Source organism: Neophocaena asiaeorientalis, unplaced genomic scaffold (genome assembly GCF_003031525.2).
Source record: "Neophocaena asiaeorientalis asiaeorientalis breed wild unplaced genomic scaffold, Neophocaena_asiaeorientalis_V1.1 scaffold124, whole genome shotgun sequence".
NCBI lineage: Eukaryota > Metazoa > Chordata > Mammalia > Artiodactyla > Phocoenidae > Neophocaena > Neophocaena asiaeorientalis.
This window is the reverse complement of record NW_020174135.1, coordinates 959,287-968,232: the sequence shown is the minus strand read 5'-3', so window position 1 is coordinate 968,232 and position 8,946 is coordinate 959,287. Positions and strand designations below refer to the sequence as shown.

The window sequence follows — 8,946 nt, the reverse complement described above, 5'->3', positions numbered from 1 at the left end:
GCGGTTCCGGGCGAGCCGACAAACCAGTGATCCCATTCCGAGGAGAGTAGGAAGCCGGTGTCGCCTGGCCTTTCCTAATGGCCGCCTTGGGAATTAACCCCGGGGTGAGCTGCGCAGCGGCGCGAGGGGGTGGTCCTTGCACGCGGTAGGACCCCGGCACGTTTCTGGTGCCTCTCGGTTTTCTGGGGCCTCTTCCTGTTCTTTTGGAGGCGCCGCGGGCAACTCTGCAGCCAGCTGGCGGGTAGGAACTTCCTGCCCATCCAGGAGGGAAGGTAGGAGCCACGAAAGTTAGCGCTCGGCGAGGAGCCGGCTGGCCGTGGCCGCGCCCCAGCCCGGGAAGTTAGGGCCCCGGCCGCTCCGGCCTCCCGCTGCCCGCGGGTCCCCAGGGGGCGGGAGGGGCGGCCGCGGCGCGATCGCGGGACGCAGGGCGACCCTCCACTGCCCCGGAGCCCGGGCATCGAGTAGTTTGTTCCCTACAAAATAGGCCGGCCAACTTTTTGGGTTAATCTATTCTAAGTGGTTTAGAGCAGATACGCGTCTTTTCGCTTTGAGAATTAGCCTGCAGAAAATAAAAAGTTGAAGAGTTTAGCGTGCGGTGTCGTAAAGTTTGCAAAAGCCGGTATACGTCCGCATCGGAATGGAGAACGGGAGTAAAGACTTCTTACGCGGCTGGGAATTCAGGAATTAAACAAAATTTGAGAACTCGTGAGGGTCTTTTTGTCGCAGCGGAGGTAAGGGAGTCTTATCTGTGTCGCCTGGTCACCCAAGATTAGAACGGGAGATATGCTAAAAAGAAACGCTTGCATATGGTGGGTAGATTAAGGACAAAGAATCTTTTTGTCATGGAAATGGATTTTTTTTTTGTTTTGTTTACTTCATCACATAGAATTTCTCACACTTGGTTTGTTTTCTATTGCCCTCAATGACTACATGATCAAATGAATGGATTTATTTCTGCCGAATGAGAAAGACAGTCTTTCCTTCAAAAGAACTACATTGCATCCCAGTGAGGAATTTTAAAGCTTTATTATTGTGGCTCCTGAATAGCTTAAAATCGGCTTTCACAGCCGCCCCAAAATGCAACAATGTAAATACTTCTCAGCTTTGTAGGGTCGTTATCAAAATGTGCAATGTCTCCTTTTATTAAAGCATATTTTAATTAATAGAGTAAAACCCCTTGTATTTAACAATTAACAAGCTGAGGCACTGCTATTCATTTTTAATTTCACTTCAGAAATGAGAGCGTGGTGAACCTCCTAGTGTAAGCGTGTGGAGGGGTCCAGAGCCCTTATTTGAAAACCTAAGATGGAGTAAATTATTCACAAGTTCTCTTTTGAATTCCCCTTGTTGTTACTGAATTTATTTAGGGGTGAAACACATTCAGGTTTTTTTTAACCCACCGTGGGATTAAAGTTTCTGTCAGCCTGTGTTTTTCACAATCATTCAGAGTTGTAATCAAGATATTGCCACAGTTCCTGATCGTATTTTGCAACAGGCCAAAAATAGCCTGTCTGGGGCTGAGCCTTAGTCAAGCAGTGTGTTCCCTCGATTGTTCGGGCAAACTGTTTAAAAAATAGTTCTTTCTGATTTAATTATTCTGAAGCTGATTGTTCATGGAGCATAAAAGATAGTCTGTTCTCTCTTCACTTAAGGCACGTTCACGTATAGATTGCTCTGTTGTACTGACCGTCATCAGGAGGAGAACTAAGTAAAATATTTTTTTTAAAGCTAAATGGTCGTGAAAACTAAATTACTCCAACGTGAATCAGATATTCTCCAAATTATATTCTGTTAAATGCAGTGGAAATCAACAGACTATGCATGAAGTTATAAGCGAGCTAAGTTAGGTTACAGTGTTTTAGAAACGAAGTAAATAATTCCTTTGTATTCCTTTGGATGTTACATGTTAATTAAAGCAGTAGATGCCCGCAATAAAATGGAAGGTTCTTGATAATGATATGAAACACAAATATTCTATGCAAAAATTTTAGTATAATATGGGGGGAGGCAGTCACATTGATTTACAGTAAAAGACTTTATTTCTTAAAAAAAAAAAAGAAATCTGACTATTATCTTTCCGGCTTTGGTTTTTAGGCAAGCAGTGAAAAGATAGCTGTCCAAAAATGCTTCAGTGCTCTCCAAACCTTATTGCAGGAATGAAATATGATGACATATGTAGAATGAGAGAAAGTGATAAAGATTTACGTTAAAGTTCTAAAGTTATCCTGTTGTAAAAATGTGTTTTAAGGATGACTGGGACTAAACTTACATTCCCACTAGGTACTATCTTTTAAAATTGCAAATTGTTTCATTCCTGTTTCCGAAAATTTAGAAATAAATGGGATGCAGCTTTCGGATTCAGTTAATTAAATGTATGCCACAATAAAGAAATCTTTTGAGCCAGCCGAATATTTTTGTTCTAAGAAAAATTAATTAAAACTTCTAATGACGGAACAGCACTTACACTCCTACTAAGAGCTTTAAAAGGTGTTTGTTGCTGTCCTTCACTGGATAAAATACAGCTTAGGAAAGATACATTTTACTGCCCTTAGAAGGAAAGTATGTATTTAAGGAGAAACAAAAGGATATTATAATTTAAAGCAGTTTGCCATCCTGTATTTTGTTTGTTTTTATTTTCTGCCAACTCACAGTTCCATGGCTATCTTAAAAATCCTTTTAAATGATCCTGTGATTTAAGACTTTACCAGTGGTGTTCATAGACCGTGTTTGAATTAAGGGGAAGAAGGCCCCCAGCCCTGGGTGAAGAGATCTTTTCTCTTTTATCTATCTGTGCATGGTTTGCCTTCAGAGCCCTGGGCACTCACTCACACACTTACAATTCAGCATTCCAAAAGGAAACAATACAGAAGCCACTTTCTGACATCCCTAGGCAGACTGTTTTCTCTGAAACATGAAAGGTAAGGAGTAAGTTAAGCAGGGAGGGAAAGGAAAAGAAGAATTTGCGAACGTTTATTTTTTAAATGACATTTAAAATCCTAACCTATTTAAAAATGCATAATTTGGTGGCCAATAAAAAGCATGCCAATTAATTCTCACCTTACAGAGAAAGAGCTGATTATGTTACAGTTAAGGGATTGGGTTTTTTTAAGGCACATTTAAACTTCCACAGTCTACTCATAATGCAATATTTTTTGATCTGTTTAGAGCCAGAAAATGAAGAAGGTATGGACCAACAGCAGGAATTACTTACCAAGCTGATTATGTTTTGTGTACAAGATGATGGCAAAAGGAGGCCAAAGTGGGTCAGATTTCATTTTCAAGTACAATCTCTAAGAGGCTTTGCCATTCACCCCGAGATAGCTCCAAGAACGTTTTCTTTTGGGGGGAATTCAGCAAAGGTACAACCAGGGTTTCCGTTCTGTGTACTGACCACCAGTTAGAATTTAGCATTCTTGAATGTAAGTATTTTATTTACATGAAATAAAAACCACCTTAACTGTCAATGAGGTCATGCCCCATCCTTCAATGCTGCATATAGTTTCAAGAAGGATAATTTTTAAATAATACTTATAATAGGAAGAGGTTTTGTCAGTTTCCATTTTCCTTCGTGATTTCTTGACCAGTTGCTAGGGTACGAACAGCATATCTTAGTCTTGTGAGGGTGAGGGCTAATTAATTCTACCACTGGTGGGACAGGTTTGTAGTTACAGCATATGTGAGGTTGCCACACACTTCATATAAAATCAGGCGTAAGTCAAGTCTGTGTAGAAATTGAATGTTTTACTATTACCTTACATAAACTTTTACATTTGAAGAAAAGAGCCCGGTCCTTGGATGTTTTTTCTCTTGTTAAGTTGAACACCTTTATGACCTAAAGTGCAGTTAACTGTGTGATTCCCAAGCAAATAAGGCGAGTCATATCGCAGAAAGTGAGATATTAATTGAAATAATAAAATAATGCAATGGGCTCTATTTATGTTAGAGATTAGGATTTGATCTGTTTGTTGAAGGCAAGAGTTCTCTGGGCTGAACCATTGCCCACCAAAGAGACCTGAGGCTGCCAGGGTGGCGTCCAACTCCGCGGTGCCCTCCGTGGGCCTGTCTTTTCCGGTCATCCCAGATTCGTTATGCTAACCATCGGGGACCCCTCCCCTCCTAATTCCCGGGAAGCCTTGGGGCCCACACAGCGTCCAGCCTTGGTGGCCTGGGGTCTGTGGGAAGGAGGGCGTGCAGAGGGCTGGCAGCTTCCCACCCATCTCCGCGAAGGTGGGTGGTTCAGGGTGCTGCTGCGACAGACCTGCTGATTTAACCTTTGCCTGCTTTGCCCTGCCGGGGGTGGCCGCTAGATGTCAAGCTCATAATACAATGAGTGCATCTGTGCTGTTGACCTTGGCAACAGGACTCACCAGTGTCCTGTTAAGTGTTAACACTGGCTCCGGGTGCGGACTGGGGACCCACGAGTCTGCTCTGTGCTGCTCGGTTTATCAAATGCCCATCTAGTTCAGCACAAGTGTTTATAGTGCTCAGAGAGGGAGAGAGAACCGTTTTCTTTTGTGTGGCTGTTACATCTTGAACTGTTTAATTAACCCTGCAGGTGCCGTGGCGCTTGGTCTTCATTCGCCGGCATTCTCGGTCCTCTTTTCCAGAGTGCCCTCTTCACAGCACCGTCTGGTAATTGAGTTAGGGCTCTGCACAGGCAGAGCCCCTAGCTTCAACCCCCCAGGGCAGGGCTTTTCCTGGATGATTTTTCGCATGTGTGTAAACTTCGCCCGTAGAAATGGAACAGTGCGGTGAGGTGATGACAAGTCATGGAAATGATTTCATGACCTAACCCCGAGTGCAAGCAGTCCGAGGGTTCCAGTTGATCGGCGCCTTGTTCCCGGACACCGTGTAGTTCCTGCGGCTCTGGGGCTGTTTAGACCCAGGTGTTCATACGTCTAAGTGGCTTCGCTTATTTATGTGTTTTTATGCGCGGTGGATTTGAAAAGTGACGTGTCGAGGCCCGTAGGCGCTTCCGCAGAGGGGTGTCGTGGAGCAGCACGTTTAATTTCGTGTGTGAGTTTAAACCTCCGCCTCTGAACCGAAGGTGACCCTGAACAGACCTTGTTTTTCCCCCTCCCCGAGCTTTGACGGAAACTGTTTGCATTTGCCGCCGTATTCCAGGTTTGGGCGTTCTCGGTGAGGCAGAGTGATACCCGTGCATTCATCGTAAGCGAGATTACAGCGTAACATGTGAGTGAAAGAACTATTGTGCAACCTTAAAGCGTAACAAACATCTTATTATTTGATGCCGCAGACAGTTAAAACAAGTGAACGTTGTGGCCGCTTTCCATCTGCGTGCGTCCATAAAGGAAACAGTGTTTCCCCTCCCCGGTGCATCACCCCACGGATGAAAAACCGCAAATGTTTTAAACAGAAGACGTTTGGCGCCTGTGCCACAGGTGGTCCTTACTTAACAAATTTGAGGCGTGGGCCGCTGAGTCGGCGGAAGCGGCCTGCGGGTCGGTGCGGCTTGGGCGAGGCACGAGCGCCCTCCGCTGTTCCGCTCCGAGCTCACACGCTCGGAGGTCTAGGAAAAGGACAAAATTTTTCTGTAGCGTCTGGAATTTCGTCTACATTGTTAAACACAGTAGGGGTCTCTATTTGTCTCCTCCTGCTTCACAGCTTGGGCTCAGTATGTGATAATTCATCTTTCTTTATGGGATTCAAAGCTATCATAAGGAGTTAAAAAGAATTAATTTGCAAGAAAATAGGGTCTCCTAACAATTTGGGAAAACTTGAAAAATGGCTTCCTAGATTTTTAAGGGATGGAAAAGGCACAGGAGAAAGTAAGGTTTCCTTTCCTAGAGACCCACGTGGCGTTTTCAAGTTACTGATTAAAGTGGAGAAGTTAACATTCCTTTTCCCGGTAAGGAACGTTTGCTTCTCTTTTCGTTAATTGTAAGGGATTTAAAATGCGTAGCAGAAGGGTGGCAGAATAAAGGTGAGAGTTTGGGCTTGATCAGCAAAATTATCAAACACCTGTTTACTACCCTTTGTAATTCGGTCACTTATTTACAAGGCCCAGCCTCCTGGAAGGAGAGAATAAGAAAGCCTTGCTGAGAACTGCAGTTTGAATTTTTTAAAGAAAGCATCTTGTCTCAAATATTCTTATCTATGTTACAGGCACGCTTTTAACTCGTGGCTTTAAAAGATCATCGTGAGTGTAAACATTCTCTCCATCTTCTGCCACGTCGTTTTTATTTGGAAGGCCACATATGCTTTTGCAGGCAGCGAAGACATGATCCTTGTATAACATGATCCTTGTGTATTGTATAGCAGACGAGGAATCGGAGCTGAGAGAGCAATGGGAAGGGGATCCTTTCACACCCAGAGTTATCCTAAGAATAGGGACATTTTTGCTAAACGTTTTCTGCATTTTTTATCAGTGAGAAGGGAAAAAAATCATGTCATTTTAAGACTGCTGTTGAAGCTGTTTTTTGGTTGGAGGCCTCTCTGAAAGGCGATGGCACCCTTTCCCCCTCCTGCAGCCCCCAAGAGGCGGCACACTTACTCAAGAACGTTTGAACGGTGAGGCTTAGAAACCCTGGAAATCTCAGGTATAAATAGCAAGTGTGGGGATAGCTGTAGAAACTAATTGCACATTTCCTCTCCACCTGAAATAGCTTCCTCTTTTAGCGTCCGTGCTTTTCGCTCCTCCTGACTGCGTTCAGGAAGACAGACTCGGCGTTACGTACAGACACCCGGCTCACAGCCATGGCTGGTACATCCTCGGTGTTAGCAAAGTAGAGAGTTCTTTCCAATACATCTTCTTCCTCGCATTGATAGCCAGCGAATACAGCAAAACTGTGTGGCACTTTCAGAAAGTAACCTCGACCAAATACTCCTGTTAACCAAGAAGGGAAGACTCTTGGCTAAGTTCTGTTACTGGGTGCATTGGTTGGCGTTTTTCTTCACTAGTTCTAAGAGAACCCTGGTGCACGGTAAGGCCCCTGCCTGTTTACAGTTTGAAGTCTCTTAGTTATCGAGGAGCCAGTATGCAAAAAGTAAATTATGTCGACATTAATGATAATGTTAACAGTGCTTGTTTTTCAGTTCCCCCTTTAAGGAAGAAAGAATCTTCCCATTGCATTGGAAATAAATTTCTCAAACCTTGACTGTTGTTACAGTGGCTCATTGACGTGGTTTTACCTTGAAACAAAATTTGTTGAGCCATGTCAATAAATGGCTATAATAACTTCTATTTTTAGAATGCAAAAGCCAGTTACAAATGTAAATTTAATTGAAAGGTAGTTGGATACATTCGCATCCGACATAATACTGGCTTAAAACAATGGCAGGCTTAAGGGCTTTGGAAGTTGCATGATAAAATTTGGAGCTGCTGTCAGATCTCTCCTATATGGGTTTTCTAGTTACATAGAAAGCATTTTTTTAAGATAACTACTTCCAGATGAGCACATCTACACTGTAACATGGTACACGTAATCACTGTAACGAGAACCGCCGTCGAAGCAAGTGATAACAACTCACTCTGCCTCTCGCTCTCCTGAATGTGGCAGAAGGCCGCTGCTTTCACTCTGGACTCAACTGCAGTCTTGCTGCTTCTGAAGAGCTGTGTCCCTAGTGAAACAGGCTCGTTTTGGTTCTCCCCTACCAACCAATTCAGTTGAAGTGCTTGTTGTTGTTTGAAAACATTCTTAAAATATGCACCCAAAATTTCAATTGTACACGTGACGTGTTAGAGGCTTTTCATTTGCATCCATTGTATTCGAGACTGTCTTGTGAAATTTGTGCTTCTCTGTAACTTTTATGGAATGCTAATCCTGCTGAGATTTTGATCGTGAAACAAGTGGAAACAGCAATCGAAGTGATCACGTTATGGTACTTCATACAGACCCCAGTAAGAAAAATGACAGGTGGTGATTCTAAATTATTTGCCCCCAATAAAAAATCTGAATTGTACTGAAGAATGTTTTTCCTTCGCTTATTGTAGTTTTTAAAATATGTTTTCGTTAAAAGGCAAATTTATTATGAAACTTGGGTTATAAAATCCAACAATTATTTGTTTTGTTAGGTTCATTAACAATGAACTACCAGGTCCAAAACGCCATTTTCACCCAATTTCCTCCCTTCGGTGTTGCTTTCCTTCTTCAATTTTAGAGGAATACAGTGGAGGCTTATTTTACTTTGACAAGAATATCTTCACTGTGTTTAGGTAACTATCAATTTGCGTTAAACAAAATGGCTTATTATTTGGTAAATAGTACTTAAATATTATTCTATGCACAGTTTCTGCAATTGAGAAATAATTGGAATTTTGCTAACCTGCCAATGGGAGAAGAAGAAAATTACCTTCCCAACTTCCATGAGTTTGGAGGTGAACCCAAAATACTTAACACACGGAAAAAACCAATAGAAGTGTAAAAATTTATCTTTAAAGTAAATAGAGATTTCTTTGGGCTGCTTAAGACCTGTGAGAAAAGTACAGTGTAAAATAAAAGTCCTGTTTCTCTATTTCACACGCCACAGTTGTTACAAAGAAAATCTGGGAAATGTTCCTCTGTAAAGATATAATTTATTTATAATTAGTTAATTCTTCCAACAGTCAACGCACTTTAAATGATCCAGAAGTCAGCCTAATTTTTAAGCATTTTCTCAGTGAATTGTCCCTAGCACATATTCCATATGAAAAAAAAAGTATTCTTTTATAGCACAGGGAACTATATTCCATATCTTGTAATAATCTATAATGGAAAAGGAGCTGGAAAAGAATATATATATAAAACATAAATAAATAAATATATATATATAAATTTACTGAATCACTTTGCGATACATCTGAAACTAACACAACATTGTAAATCAGCTGTACTTCAATAATAATTTTTAGGAAAAAGAAAAAGTATTCTTTGGACAAAATATACACTGTTTGTGTACAATTTTAAATGTATGTACCATGTGAACGCTTTTGTATACCATGTAAGT

At 41.9% G+C, this 8,946-nt stretch overlaps 1 protein-coding gene across 1 annotated transcript in view; it reads left to right on the top strand.

Moving 5' to 3' along the window:
• Window positions 1-8,946, top strand: part of SALL3 (spalt like transcription factor 3) — an 18,824-nt gene that overhangs the window by 514 nt on the left and 9,364 nt on the right.